The following is a 16,064-nucleotide window of genomic DNA, read 5'->3' on the forward strand; positions in this document are numbered from 1 at the left end:
AATGCTAGTGCACATCAGAAGCCCAGGAACTGTTCTTGAGTCTGTTCTGCAAAGCTAAAAGAGCACCATTACTTCACCTTCCCAGTCATCACAGTCCCCTTGCCCACCTCCCTCTGCATCATCATCACTGTATCGTAAAGTCTGCCATCACCCACACTCACACTAGCAGCGGTCTCCTAACAACTGTCTGTATCACGTTGCTGTACAAACTTCTCCAAGCTACATCCACTGGGATCTTTTCGGAAAGCGTGCATGACCATGTAATCTCCACCCTCGCTTAAAATATGGCAAAAGATGGCCTGGGGTATAGCTCGGTATGAAGCACTTGCCTAACATTAACAAGTCCTGGGGCCTAAGCCCCAACAACTGAAAAAATCAGTAACAAAATCTAAAATCCAAGGCAGGGCCTAGAAGGTTGACAAAATCTAGCCTCTCCCCTTCCCAGCTTCCCACTGCCCCTCACTCCTGTGCTCTTAGCACATTGACCTCATTGTACTCATTGACCTGAGATTCTGCCTGTTGCAGGGCCATAAGAAACGTGCTGCTCCTTATCCAAAATGCTCTTCCCATCCATACTTCAGATACTGGGTCATTTCTCACTCCCTGAGGGAAGCCTTCCTTGACTTCCCTAAATCTGGTGCATTATCTTGGTTTTGGTTTGTTTGTTTTGAGATATGGTATCTCTATGTAGTCCAAGCTGGCCTTGAACTCACTATGTACCCCAGGATGGCCTTGAACTTGCAGCAATCTTTCTGCCCCAGTCTCCTGATAGCTGGGATCACAGGCATGTGCCAGCTTTTGTAGCATCAAGTGTGAAATTACACAGTGTGCATCTGTAGCAGACCATGCTCTTGTGCATATTTTGTTTGTTTGTTTTTTGGCAGAACCAAGGACTGGACTCAGGCCCTTGTGTTCGCCAGGCAAGTGCTTGCTCTACTAAACCATCTTCCCAGCCCCCTCTTCTGTGTATTTGATTGTATTTACTCCTCATCACCAGTTTTTCACTTCTCATAGATGAAATCATCAAGGCTCAGAGGTGCCTAGAAATCTATCCCTGGTCACACAGCTGACGATAAACGAGCCTCAGTAAGCACTAGCCAGGCTTCTCACCTGCAGCCCCAGCTGCCCAGAAAGGGGGAAGAAGTGCTCTGAGCTGCTCTCCATGCTCTGGGGGCCTATGCATGTGCAGCGACAGCACTGGCTCAGTTCACCTGCCGAATCAGCTGTGAGGCGAGTGTTCTGTGCGTCTTCAGTGTAGTTTCTGAGATGTAAAGGGCCTTGTGAACAGTCCAGAGTTACTAAGGCAAACATCAGAACTGGGCTAAGGCAAGGGATCAGCGCCTATTTTGGCAACAGGTAGAACAGAACAGGCAAGGGAAAGCATCGCATGTGTGCTGTGGGATCGCTCAGCTCCAGCCCCAGCAAGGTCTGAACTGGCTTCAGGGCCTCTTCTCTGGTTCACACCTGCCACCCTGAGTCATCTTGGCTTTAAGAAATGCTTGTCCTGGAACTGCTCTCTTGACCCATGACCGTGGCATCAAGGAGTGTCCAACCAAGGGGGAAGCAAGGTAGGAGACATGCCAGGTCCCTGGCGTCACTCAGGGAGGCCCAGTGTCAAAACAGGAGGTGGCAACCTGTCCCAGGAGCTTACCTTTCACCTCAACTTAAAACTAAACCATCTAGGTTTAGTATGGCTTTTTTTAGGATGGCCTGCGTCAGCCACCGTCTTCCCTCCAGCACACGGTGTGGAAGCATGAGGGGGTGGATCCCCGGCTGAGAGTGCCAGGGACCCATGGGCTCCAGGCAGCTAAGCAGCCAGAATCCGGCTGGCCTAGAACCAAGAGCCCTTGGGCAAAGGAGCTGCTCGGGCCTGAGCCTTCCTGCCTGCCTCTCCAGCTGCAGCAACCTGTGCTAAGGGTGGAGTTGCTAGGAAGTCGTCCTGACTGGCCGAGTGACAGAACCACAGTCTGACGGCAGCGTGGGCACTCTGCTTCCCCGGGGAGAATGCTCCACTGGAAGCACCATAGTCTTCTTTTCACGCCCTTTGCAAGTTCATGCCTTTATTCTAGGCATAAGCAAACAGAGCAGTGCTTCTCCAGTTATTTATGATTCATTTCAAGCCCAACTTCTATCACAACCCCTGGAAGCTATGCCAATGTCAAATAACTATAATATACTTCTAAAAATTGTTGTGTAATTAGGTACTTACCTCACTATGAACTAGTACAGGAGGGAGTACAGATCAGCATGACGCACTGGCCACATTTTGAGTAGCACTGGGGTAGAGGACCCAGTATGGGCTAAGGTTGGGGCCGTGTGGGCCAAGATCGGGGCCATGTGGGCCAAGGTCGGGGCTGTGTGGGCCAAGGTCGGGGCCGTGGGGGCCAAGGTCGGGGCCGTGGGGAAACCCATCTGCTGCCCCGGAGGAACACAGACTTTAGAGAGAGGTTCAGATCCTGCCAGGCCACTTACTGGCAGTGTAAGCTTTGGTAAGTCATTTGCTAAGCCTCAGTTTCTTTACCTGGAAAACAGGAACACCTATTACAGAAGATGCCAATTTGGTTTTCTGCCCAATGTCTGGACAATGATAGCCTTGGATTTTCTTTCATGTTTGAGGGAGCTGACCCCTTCCCTTGACTTCAGGGCTGAATATTTTACCTAAGAATGGCTAGTTAGAAGGTTTGGTCCTCTTGGCCATATGACTCTTTGGTTAGTGATCCCACAACTGGTCTGGAAGTGGGCACCCACTGGCCCCCTGGAGGGTTGCCTTGGGTCCCTTGTCAGCTGTCCTGGGAAGAGATGCTCCACCTTACTAGAATTCCTAAGGGACCGGGGAGATGGCACAGTAAACTAAGTGCTTCCCTGGCAAACTCAAGGGCCTGAGTTCAATCCCTGGTCCCACCAAAAAAAAAAAAAAAAAAAAAAAAAGCATAGAATTCCTAAGCACAAAGTATAACTGTTTTTTTTTTATTTTTTTTAAATATTTATTTATTTATTTATTTATTTTGTGTGTGTGTGGCCAGCTCAGCCCACCAGGGGGTGCGGCTGGCTGGCATGTGGTGCTGGGGGATTGAACCGTGGTCCCTGTGCTTTGCTAAGCTTGTTCTAAGTAGGTGCTTTAGACCACTGAGCCATCTCACCAGCCCTAACTGTTTTTTATAAAAATGGCAATACAAAGTGAAACCCTATTGGCTCTGTGGAATAAGAGCTTCCCTGGCAAGCGCAAGGGCCTGAATTCAATCCCTGGTTCTGCCAAAGAGAAAAAAAAAAAAAAAAAAAAATGGCAATACAAAAGCTGGATGTGGTGGTGCACACTTGCAATCCCAGCATTTGTGAGGCTGAAGCAGAAGAGTCTTTGCAAATTTGAGACCAACCTGGGGTATAAAGTGAGCTCAAGGCCAGCCTGAACTGCATAGTAGACCTGCCTCAGACACACACACACACACACACACACACACACACACACACACGGCAGCACAGAAGAAAACAAGCCAAACTCTGGAGAGAAATTGTATATGAGTTGCCTAGATCCAGACAGGCCTGGACCTGAATTGAGCACGGAGCTGTCTGCTGGGTGCTCTATGACTTTTTTTTTTTTTTTCTTAAGTCTATCAGAGTCTAATTTTGTAACCTGCAACTGAAATGTTTTAATATACATATGATGCTATGAGATCATATATGAAAAGGGCCTCTCCCTGTGTCTGACAATGATTGAACACCCAACAAATGGATGCCATCATCATTATCTTTAACATCAAGTACTCACTGAGTACCTATTCTGTGCTATGGATTTGGGATATAGAGATAAATCAGATAAAATCTCTGTCCTTAAGAACTTTCAACTCAATAAAGGGTTTTCAAGCAGGGACTCCGTTCCTATAATAACCAAGGGGGGAAAAATCACCAGGGCCAGCAAAGAGGATGAACCAAAGAGCAAAAGAGTTCAGGAGGGTGAGGCCATGCCCTCCAGTGACACAGCTGGAGCTTCCACCAGCCCCCTGTCTTTCTCCAGCCATGCTCCCCTCTCAGACTCTATCAGTGCTCTTCCTCTTCCTTGGCTGCCCTATTGGCATGTGTGTCAGAAGGGGGCAGGTTGGGGAAAGCATCTGAGGACCAGAGGCAGGGACCAGTGGTAGAAACTGGGTGAAATGACTCCATCCCTCAGCCTCTTCAGCTGGGAATAGAGACACTGCCCTGACCCTCCAAGTTCTCTAAAGGACTCTGTATAGTAATGGGTAAACATAATGTGGAAGCTTATAATGCTGGCCACCTACCCAGGCCTGTGGTTAGAATTTTATCAATCTTCCCGAGGCCATGTGGCATGTGCAGGTAGATAAAGCAGAGAGAGAGGGCTTTTTCAAAAAGATCTGATCTCTACTTACTGGCTGTATGACGTTTTGTCCACGGGTCAGTTTCTCTGAGTCCTTATTTCCTCGCTTATAAAGTGGAGCTAAGTCTGACTTATGAAGAAATTTAAGAAATAAAGATAAAAGTATTGGAAAGCACTCTTGGAAATTTCACTTTAATTTTGTAAAATGTTGCATTATTAAGAATTGGTGGGCTGGGGAGATGGCTCAGTGGAATAAGCGCTTCCCTGCAAGCGCAAGGGTCTGAGTTCAATCCCAGGTTCTGCAAAAAAACAAAAAACAAACAAACAAACAAAAAAACACGTTACCTTAAGAATTGGTAAAAAATGATTTGTTTGAATTTGCTTTATTAAAACTTCAGCATGTGATGTGTCACAGAAAAAAAAAATAAAAAAATAAAGTGGAGCTAATAGAACTGTAATAATGTAGCGTACACAATGCATAGTAGATACTTTAGAAATGGGCTTCACTTTTGCACTTACATATACCCAAAATATTTTATTTTTATTAAAATCAGACTAACCTAATTAAATGCTGTCTAAAATTAAGAAATAGTATTAAATTATTTGACTTCGAAAACTGTTTAAAAAATCTGACAAAGGGGCCGGGGAGATGGCTTCCCTGGCAAGGGCAAGGGCCTGAGTTCAATCCCTGGTACCGCAAAAAAAAAAAAAAAAAAAAAAAAATTGACAAAAACTTTAAAAAGTCAACATTTCTTCTTTTTCCCAGTGTAGCAGTATAACTTTTTGTGTATTAATATATCTTAACATCTCTATTCGTTAGAATTTTACCTTAATAAAAAAACTTACATGCAATCTCTTTGTATAAGCTTGCCTCCCCCAAAGTAATATAAATACAAAACACTAGACAAATAATTTTCAAAATTTTCATTCCCTCAGGGAGGAGATATAGACTAGTGGTGGATGGATGGGAATGTAGCCCTAGCATGCCCATGGACCTGGTTCAATTCTCAGCACCTCCTCCAAAAAAGTTTTATTCCACTAAGTTCATGTCAAATTTCCACAGTTGTTTCTGATCAATTTACTGCCTTTGCTTAGTTTTCTAAAATGATCATATCAAAAAACTGGGGTCGAGGGTAAAAGACCACTTTAAGAAACACCACATCTATTCATCTTCTATAAGGCAACAGAGCTAGGCATCTGATTTTTCAACAAAACTAAGCTTTAACTGCACTGCATTGAGGAGGGCAGACCGGTCAACCGGGTTGTAGATACTCTTCCATTTTTCAAAATTAGACCAGAGAAAACCTACCTCACACTTTCATAAGACAATACTGATATTCATCTCTTCTTTTTCTGTTACTGCAACATTTTTCTTCCATTAATTAACATATCATGTAGTTTTGCAAGTTCTCCCTCCAGTCTGTCTCCTGTGCTTGCATGGACAGGCCGCAGATGCCAATGAGTCGGTGACTCAATTCATCTACTGCTAACAATAATTTCTCAATGTCTGTAAGAGACAGTGAGTTCCTCAAGTCTTGTTAGTGACTGTAAGTACAGGGACTTGTTAACTTTTGAATATCTTAGTCACTTTATGGAGGTCAGTTTTGTCTTCTTCCAGCCCTTCAACACTAACAGAGTGTACTGTGTTGCTGTCTGTGCCTCTGATATGTGACTTCCACGGTGCCCTTAGGTTCTCCTGAGCACCTCCACCCCAGAAGTGAAAAGTAACTGCTTTAAATTTTCCTAATGTGACCTTCAGTTTCTCAGTGTTAAATCCTTTGAGAGGTATGCCCTTTATAAATGCACTGAACAGCAGGCTGTGCAAGACAGCCATGTGTCCTTCCAACACAGTCCAAACCTGGAACACCAATGGGGAAGGGCTGAAAGGAAGGATCCTGGGCAGAACAGATGTCTGGTCTCAGAATCCATTCCCCATTTCCAGCTGCGAATGAGCATCCCAAATTGAAATGCTTCTTACTGCCTCAGAAATTCTATTCCTAGGGCCAAGGAGATGGCTCAGTGGAATAAGTGCTTCCCTGGCAAGCGCAAGGGCCTGAGTTCAATCCCTGGTTCTGCAAAAAGAAAAAAAAAAGAAAGAAATTCTCTTCCTAGGTGACCCGGCTGCAAGCAAGTTTGCCCTCAAATCAGAGTCCTGACCCAATGAGAATGCACTAGCAGGCCTTTCCACACAGGGGAAACACCCCAGGACCATTCTGCTCCCATCTCTGGGAGGCTCTACTATATATATATTTTTTTCTACTATATTTTTTAAATATAAAATAAATCCTTTATTTTTCAAGCTTTAAAAAAAATTTACACTTAAGGCAGCTTTGAAGTCTCTATTATTATGAAGGAAGTCAAGAGTAGGCAAAACCTGCTATCACTCAGTGGACAGCATTTCTCACTGGCTTCCCTGTCTTGATGCTTCCTAAACAAGGTATTCTCCTCCACCACCACCTCTGCCTCCCACTTGCCCACACAGACCAAATCAGGTGCCAAATCCCACCCCTCCAACTCTGCCTCAGCTTTGCCCAGCCATCCTGCCAGTCTGTCTCACACTTCCACGCTGCACAGTCTCAGCCCTGCGTTTCCTATGTGCCTCTCAACACTCCTTCCCTGCAGCACACTCTGGAATTTTCTATTGCATAGAACTAAATGGCAAATCTCAAGTAGGAACTGCTAACATCAGAAACCTTTCTCCACTTTTCTTCCTCTGACAAATGCGATCAGTATTCCACCCATAACACCTGAGCGCTTCCTGACCATCTCCTTCAGAGTTAGTGGCAGGTTCCTGTACACACTGATGTCTTGCTACTTTCTATAGTCCCCTTTTTCTGCATTCTTGAGCTGCAGGAGCTGCTTATCCACCTGGCCAGCACTGTATAGCGAGGTTGTTAATACCCTTGGAAGCAGTCCTCAATCACTATGGTACCACAGATGACCGCAGGCAAGTAACCCAATTCCCTTATCCCTCCACAGAGGGATACCACAGTGATTGAGGGCTGCTTTCAAGGGTGTTAGACTGAGTCACCCAAGCCGCAACTCCTTCGCTGTGCTTCCTGGGAATATCTTCTTAAAGGAAGTGCTTCTGCCTAAATCTGTCATTCAGCATCTGCTTTGCAAGGCACTCAAATCAAGACACTTTCAAAGCTACATTCCTCTTACACTATTTCTCACACTCTAACTACTGGCAGCACAAAACTATAACCCTAGTGCTTTCTGTGTCCTTCACCAACAACGGTTTCCCACTTCACATCTGTTATCGCCTACCTATTTTTCAAGAACCCACTCAGGTCTTTAAGAAAAAAGAAAAAGACAAAAAAAAAAAAAAAAAAAAAAAAAACCACCAGGAATGATTGCTCAACTCTTTGAACTTCAAAGGGAGTGGTTTATCCTTCTTTTTGACATAACCTTTGTTCTCCAGGTCCCTTGAGCTAGTCAAACCTATTGACCAAACTGCCTTGTCCAGCTTTGTCCTATTGGTTACTTGCTGCAAACTTTCAACTTCCCAGGACTGCCTGAGTCCCAGGATCATGCTTTTCTGTCTTCCTGACTGCAGGAGCATCTGCCCTGTAAGGCAATCAGCTTCTCCAATCCCTGCCACCTTACCTCTCAATCCCCTAGCCCAGACCTACCGTACCACCCCATACCAGAATTTGCCACAGACTCACCAGTCTGTTGACCCTCTCCATCTCTCCAACTGCACAAAACCCAGCCCTGGGTCACTTTACTCAATAGCCTCTGGCAGTGGCCTCAGAAGTAGAGCAAAGCGGTTAAAGAGAATTCGCAGAATTCATAGAATTCACTGGTTGCACAGACCAGTATCGGGATACTGACTCCACCACTATTTACTCTATGACCCCAGGCAAACTATGTAAGTTATTCGCCTGCAAGTTTCTGTAAAAGAAAAAAAAAAACAAAGCATACTGCTAGTTGAGGTTCAATTTTTTAAATGCCGAAGATAGCAACCCCTCAGTGACCAGTTACATTGATAATCTTTTTATTACTATGTGTCGCAATGAATGCCTTTAATAAAGGCACTGAAAATTAAATCTGTCACAGGGTGGGTACTTCAGAAATATTAGTGGCTATTGTGATTACTTGTTTCCTAGGGTTGCTGGAACAAATTCCCACAAACAGGCTGGCTTACAACAACAAAAATGTGTTTTCCTACAGTTCTGAATGCCAAGTGTCTGAAATCAAGGTCTGAGCAGGCGTGGCTTCTTCTGAAGCTCTGAGGGTGAATGTATTCCCTGCCTCTCCCCCAGCCTCTGGCAGCAGCTGGTGATCCTTGATGCCCCTCAGTCTGCAGCTGCACTACTCATTGTGCATCTGTGTACACAGGACCCTCTCCTCAGTGTCTCAGTCTTGTTTCCCTCAGTCTTGTTTCCCTCAGATCTGCTCTTACAAGTATACCTATTATTGTATTTAGGACCCATTCTAAATCCAGGATAATCCCATCTGAAGATCCTTAACTTGGGGCCAGGGGATGGCTCAGTGGAATAAGCGCTTCCCTGGCAAGCACAAGGGCCTGAGTTCAAGCCCCAGTTCCGCAAAAAAAAAAAAAAAAAAAAAAAAAAATCCTTAACTTAATTACATCTACAAAGACTCTTTTTCCCCCAACTCAGGTCACATTCACAGGTTCCACCGATGAGGGCTGGAACATGTCACTTTGGGGACACTACTCTCAATCCACTACAGCTGTGCTTTGTTGCAAAGAGTTGTGGTGGAGAGGTGAGGATGGAAACAGATTGCTGAAGACTGAGAGACAAAGGTTGGGAAGGAGCGCAGTTGGGAGGATGCTCAGACCAGAAGAGGGATTTTTTTTTCATTTAATAATAAAGTTTTATTTTTTCCAAATGTACACCTGGTTGAACCTATTCATCATTCATCTTCACCAGCGGCAGGGGCATCTCCACCTTTGGTGTTTCTAGTATAAATAACTTGAGCTCTGTGCTTTGAGACCAGCTTGATAAGCCCTTTACATGGAGCTCCTGAAAGGCTGCTCTGGCCAGTGACTCTAGGGTCTTCAGTCTCTCAGAGACCACACAGCAGGCATTACAAGTTTATATTTGGGAACTTTCTTACTGAGTTTGTCATAAATAGCTTTATCAAACAGAACCAGGTTGTTGAGCTTGTCCCGAACTTTGCCTTTGGACTACTTCTTTTTGGCCTTGCCCCCAGATTTGTTCACTGTGCCTTTGTCTCTCTTGGCCGCCTTTCCAGCATCTTTTTTCTTCTTGTCATCTTTGGGTGGCATCGCAGAGCTCAGAGAGTGGCGGCTACCACTGCAGGCCCGGCAAGATGTTGGACAGAAAGCAGAAGAGAGATTCTTTGTTCCTGTTTAAAATGTAGTGAACTCTTGAGTCTTTTGGGAGAAAAAATAGATGGTGAGACAGGGAAGACTTTAAAGATCTTAAGATTTATAAGAAACGGAGTGAGGATCTGGCCCTAGAACAGACTCACCATAAAAAGCTGGGACTCAATGGATGATTCAGTAAACTGTAGGACAGGCCAGCCACAGACCAAGAGTGGGCCATGCAACAAGTCAGAGCAGAGGGATAGCTGCAGGAGAGAAACGTGAGCCAAGGAACCATCAAAGGCAAGAGAAAACATAACCAACCAAGCCTTGGGTTGAGACGCTTAAGACTTAAAGAGTCTGACTCAGAGATCATTCACTGGGCAGCCTATAAAGCACTCATCGGCTTCTTGTCTGCGGCACCGAAAGCTGCTGGAGGGCAGCAGAGCTACCTTGTCCCTTGGAAGGAAAAACAAATGGAGACCTAGGAGGTGTTGGAGTAACTGATGGGCACAGAGATAGCTGCAGTGTTCCTTGGAGTCCTCAGCTGAGGAGGCAGGGAGCCCAAGGAAGTCCTTTGTCCAGCAGCAAGTAGGGACATTCACTGAGGCTGCCATCCAGAAACAGGCATCTTCTATATGGTTGTTTGCTTCTCCTTTAACTCTCCTGCCTGAGCTTCTACAAGATGATTCTTTCCTGACATGCCACTTCTTGGATCTTTCTCAAGAGCCTCTCTGGGGTGCCTGTTGCTCCTCTAGTCTTTCACAGTGGCCATTGTCCAAGTACTTCTCTCTCACTAAACTCTTCTATTGTGAGTGAGGGCAGCCGTGGGATCTGATTCTTGGACTCTAGTCTAAGGCTTCCAACCTAATCTGCCCTGTCATCTGTGTTGACTCCAGATTCACATATCCAGTGCCTGCTGAATACCACAGTATAGCTAAATACAACAGTCCAGCTCGGTATTCCACAGCACTTCAAGTCCAACATACCTAAAACCAGATGCGCTTTGTGCCCCCACCATTCAGTGCCTGGCACTGTTAACCACAAACCTGCCTCTGCTTTCCCTCCAGCATTCTGTCAACTGTTAAGAGCTATCCGTCTCTTCTGACTCATAAATACCCTTTGACCTTTCTGCCCTCTCAGTATCCTCAGGCCTTGTTGTCCTGTTGATACAGGGACCTCCAAATGATATAGGGGGAAAAAATGAAACTCCCAACCTGAAAGGCACCTGGGACAAATCTGTGTTCCTTAAAATCAAAGAATGAATTTTAGGAACAAACAGAAGTTATGAGCAGAATATATTTATTGGGAGAAAGAAAGCTCCTGACCTAGAGAGAGACAGGAGGGGAGCCCTGGAGCAGGTGGTCCCCAGAAAGCTGTCTCTTTTAGGGACTTCTATAGAGTAAAACTATGCAGTGAAGTGGGTCTAAGGTGGTAGAGAATATGGGAACTTGCTTAGATGGGCATGAGGTGGGACAAAACTATGGTCAACCAATGAGATTACAAGCACCATTGCTCAGGTAAAATTGATTAAATCAGAGTCAAATAGGAAAGCAAGTCATGTAGCAAGTGGACATGAATATGGAACAGGATCTCTTCTTGGGAGTTGGGTTAGACTCATTTGGGCTCTTTCAAGGTGATTGATACCTATTGAGAATATCAATCCATGGTGCCCATCCCTAGGGAAATATGTGTCATTTGTTTACTCTTCTGTTTTGAAGTCTGGCCCACAGTGGGGAGTGTGTGTCTCTTCCAAAACTGTAAAGTCATCTTGTCTTCCATACCATCTCTTTGAGGACCTAGCCCTGTCTGACTGCCTATAATTTTTTTAATCTAATTTAGTTGCCTACACCAACATCTTCCCTATACCAAGACAAGCTCCCACCAGGTCTTGCTGCCTTCTGCTCTCTAAAGTCCATTCCTCAACTTTGACACCATGATCTTCTTCAGTGACCAAGATGATTCTCTTAACTTTTCAAAATTGAAAAAAAAAAAAAAATGATCTTCTTGCTCACCACTTTGTGGATTTCAACCAGCTTCTTAAACTCTGCTAGGTAGAGCAAGCTGGCATTTTATAATCCGTCCTCTGCCAAGTTCTCCAATTTTATAGCACCCCCACATATGTCCTACCTACTAGCCACACCTACAATTTGCTACTTCCCAAATTCTCTCTAACTTTAGATAATTTGTACCTTCTGCTTCCCACGGCTGCCCACCAAAGGCCAGCTCAGACACCTGCTCTTGAAAGAGAGCTCTCCTTGGGCTGGCCTGATAGCTCAGTGGACCAAAGCCCCTGCTTAGGCAGAGCACAGCAGCTGGGGTTCAGTGCCTGGCTTGCCATGCCAGCCCCACCCCCAGGGCATGCTGAGACTGTGATTGAGACTGGGCATGATGGTGCATGCCTGCAATCCAAGTGCTTGGGAGGCTGTAAACAAGAGAATCACTAAGAGTCTGATCTATATACTGAGACCCTTAGATCCTGCCCTGCATACAGAAAAGAAAAAAAAGAGAAAGAGAGAGCTCTCCTGAGAGATTGCCAAGGTATTATTCCTCCAAATATACTTTGCTCACTTGTTCTGTCACTCTGCTTACACTAGATGATGATTTTTTACTTGTCTACTCACTAGACTATGCAGAATCTGTCTGGATTCCCAGGACTGAGACCAGGAGCTGATATATGCCCTGTCCTCAGTTAATGTGTGCTGGTTACACTGAATGGTCATAGCTTATACCGATCTGCCATACGTTGCAGCTTACTTATTCATTGCTCTGTTATTATTTCTGTTCTTCTTCATGACACATGGTTGACTCAAAAAATATGCAGTTGTATCTCATTACACAAAAAGGTTTTTTAAACCTTCATATAACTTATTTGGTATGTATTTTCCAAACTTGGTTTTGTTTGGTCAAAGGTATACTTACATACATTGTTCTTATTAAACACTGCCAAATAGGCCTGTGGAAAGTTTGTGCTGATTTACATCATTACTACGTGTTTTCAAGCCTCACTGCTAGCACTGGAGTTCACTATTTTTGTTCATATTTGCTCTTTTAGCAGGCCTGTAGCAGTGACTGTCTCTTCCTTCAGGGAGTGTCTCTGCTCCTACAGAAGAGGTTATGGTAGAGCATAATAAGTGACAAGTATAGGGCAGCAGAGGAGACTAGAAGGCCAAGGTAGGATAGGAAGAGTCTAAGCCAGGATGTGAGAGTTAAAAAAAACTTCCTGAAGAAGATGACACCTAATTCAGACCCATCGCACTAGTGTTTCAGTTGCCTTCTGTCTTTTGTAACATTCTTACCTACTACCTATATAGGCTTTTCTGATCTTACCTGTCTTCCAGGGAGTCCTGTTCAACCCCTGCTATGACCTTCCTGAGTCCTGGGTATCTGAAGTCATCCACACTACCTTAAAGGGAATAATTTCTCCCATCTCCCAAATGAGTTCCCTGAAATTCACAGAAAACATGAAGCTAGAAACAAGACTAGAACTTGTACCCAGCTCTATGGGACTGCTCCTAGGACAGGGTTCTTCCTGCCATACCTGTTAAAAAGAAACAAGAGAGAAAAGAAGCCACTTCGTGAGAAAAACTATGCCTCAGGCTATGCAGAAGGCATTTTTCACTTCATTATTTCACTCACTACAACCTGGAAGGTAACACTAGCCCCTGTACAAAGGAGGAAAGTATAGCCAAAAGAGTACAATAACCTCCTCAGTCACCAAGTGAGGCAAGTTCAGGGAGACCCACAGGGGCCTAGCAACCTGAACTCCCACCACTATAAAGTGCCCACGTGCCCCCTCACAACCACACGAATCTCAGGGGGAACCCTCTGGATCAGCAGCGCTAATCCTTTGTACCACAGAATGTGATGGAATTTGAGATAGGATCTTTGTAGAGACAATCAAGCAAAAAGAAAGGAAATTTGGAAACAAAAGCAACATGTATGGGTGGGGGTGAAGGGACAAGAGAAAAAGCAAGGAACCCTGAGGTTACCAGAAGGGAGGAGAGAGGCCCGGACAGATCCTTCCCCAGAGTCCTCAGGAGGAAACAGCCCTGCCAAAACCTTGAGCTCAGACTTCCAGCTTCCAAAACCATGGGCTGATACATGTCTATTGTTCCAGGCACCCAACACACGTGGGACAATGCGAGGCAGCCCCAGTAAATTAACACAGAGAAAACCAGCACCCAACATGGGCTCCTGGAGATACTTTTGAACAAATAATTTTCATAATTTAAAAGTTTTAAATGTTTTTACCAAAGAAAAATGTATAAAGATGAAAAACACATAGCTTCTACTTTGCTGCTGGCATTTGGTGGATTTCCTTGCACTTTTTGTCTGCTTGTTGTTTTTTTTTTCCCCCTTATGGAGTTGCTAGAATCTTTGGGCTGCTGTGAAGCTGAAATGAGAAGCAGAATGAAGAAACCTTACCTCAGAGCTCAGCACCCTGCATGGTAGATATTATGCATATTTATAGAGACAATGTGTAAAATGAGAGTCATGCTGTTTTATAACTTCCTCTTTTCACCTACTAGCTTATTTCCCCACATTTAATATTCTTCAGCAGCATGACATTTAATTTATGCATAACCTTCCATCTACAAATGTTGCAAAATCTAGTTACCCCATTCTTTTTCATTGGACATTTATATAATTACCAATTTTTCCCAGTTATAAATAAGGCTGGGATAAATCCTCCAAATTTAAGATTCACCTCAGGAGCAGCACTGTCACATCAAAGCCATAATCTTTTGTGTGGACTGTGAGAGGGCCCTGCTGAGTGGCCCACGATTTACCTCCTTAGCAGTGAGACAGTCACTCACTTCCCTGCACCTTACCAGCATCTGGTGTTTTCTCTATTATTGTTTTGACCAATTCTATAGAGAGGAAAACCCAAAATCTCCTTTTCATTTGTACTTTGAGACTTCTAATGTTTTCATAAGGGTTTTTGTGTTTCTTCAGTGAACTACGTTAATCATCCTTTGCCCGTTTGGTCCACCGGTCAGTTCCTCTCATTGTTAGGGGCTTAAGGGGACTTGAAAGGCCGCTGCAGATGGGAGCCAGGGGCAACTTCCTCCCCGCCCTTCTGACCCCCTCCTACCCCTTTCCCATCCCCCAGGGCTTTCCTTTGCTCTCCAGGGAACCTTTGTCATTCAAACTGGTCCCTGCTTCCTAGGGCCCTGGGAAAGTCCTCTCTCACCGCCCTCTCCACCTTTTGATACTTTCCCTCCCAGAGCCCCACATTCTTGTGCTTCTCCCCACCTCTCCCCACGCCCTGCACATCCTCCCTCGAAATTCTTCATGGAGGCCCAAAGCCACAAGGGACCCAGGCTGGCCTAACCCTAGATTAGGAATCTCACCCCACCCTGCTCAGACCTGAGAAGGAGAGAGAGTGGGGAGATGCAGAGGTTCAGAGAAATAGTTGGCCTCAGAAGAATGTCTGGAAGAGAAAGAGAACATCTGTGCATGGAAGGAAGAACCTGTCTCTGTCTTCTTAGTCAGAACAGCAGGTCAGATGCGCACAGTCACCTCACCACGATGCTGGGCTGCAGCAAGGGGAAATGCAGTATTACATGGGAAGCATTCTGGCGCAAATAGACCGCCACGCCACAGAGCCCCTGGACCAAGCCTGGCTTCTCCAGTAGAGCTGAGGCTTGGTCCATCAGACACACTCCCTTTGTGGCTGCAGAGTGTGTGTGACAGGCAGAAGGAACAGCTTCGGCAAGGCTGGTGGCCAGAGGTCCTGAGAGTGCAGCTCAGCATTCAGGAACATGAAGGGCCTGAGGGCACCAGGGGTTCCTAGGGCAGTGACCGGACTGAAAGGGAAGCTCAGACAGCAGCTGTGGCAGAAGGCCGGACTCCAGGCTACCTGTCTCTGGCCTCACTTAGACACTGGTTGGTCCACCAGTCTGTGCCAGTGTGCTTCGGACCCCACCCTGGAAGTTGAGCGGAGGCCAGTTGCACCACAATGATCAGAACAGAGGCCATTTGTGACAGTGACTAGAACTGAGGCAGGGGATGCTTTCTATAATCTTTGAGCCCTGCCTTTGGGTCTGAATTTATCAGGTGATAAGGAGTGGGGGAAAAGGGACTTTGCTGGCTCAGGGTGGCGAGAACGCTTAATAAAGTGAAGTCTGGTTCCTCTGAGGATGGCCCAGCAGTCCACAAGTGAAGAGACAGGTTGAAGCGGGCAAGGGGGACCAGGGCCGGGACCCAGAACACCAAAGCTGGGGGAGGGCTTGCACAGCCGAGGGTCACAAAGACCGTCACACAGAGGTCGCATCCCCTGGCCTGGAAGTGTGAGGGGGAGGGGAAAAGGAGGCCCCGCGTCCCTGGCCCACGTAGGGCTCGCAGGCCCTGCGCTAGGCAGGTAACAAAGCGGCCAGTGTGAGCCAAGGGGCGGGCCTGCTGCCTCCTGGGGAGTTGCGAGTCCGGTTA

At 45.8% G+C, this 16,064-nt stretch overlaps 2 pseudogenes; both read right to left on the reverse strand.

Moving 5' to 3' along the window:
- Nucleotides 1-5,668: 5,668 nt before the first annotated feature.
- LOC101592520 lies at nt 5,669-6,266 on the reverse strand (annotated as a pseudogene).
- Nucleotides 6,267-9,214: 2,948 nt separating this feature from the next.
- On the reverse strand, nt 9,215-9,590 carry LOC105740948 (annotated as a pseudogene).
- Nucleotides 9,591-16,064: the final 6,474 nt, after the last annotated feature.

This window comes from Octodon degus, unplaced genomic scaffold (genome assembly GCF_000260255.1).
Source record: "Octodon degus isolate 3935 unplaced genomic scaffold, OctDeg1.0 scaffold00245, whole genome shotgun sequence".
Lineage (NCBI taxonomy): Eukaryota > Metazoa > Chordata > Mammalia > Rodentia > Octodontidae > Octodon > Octodon degus.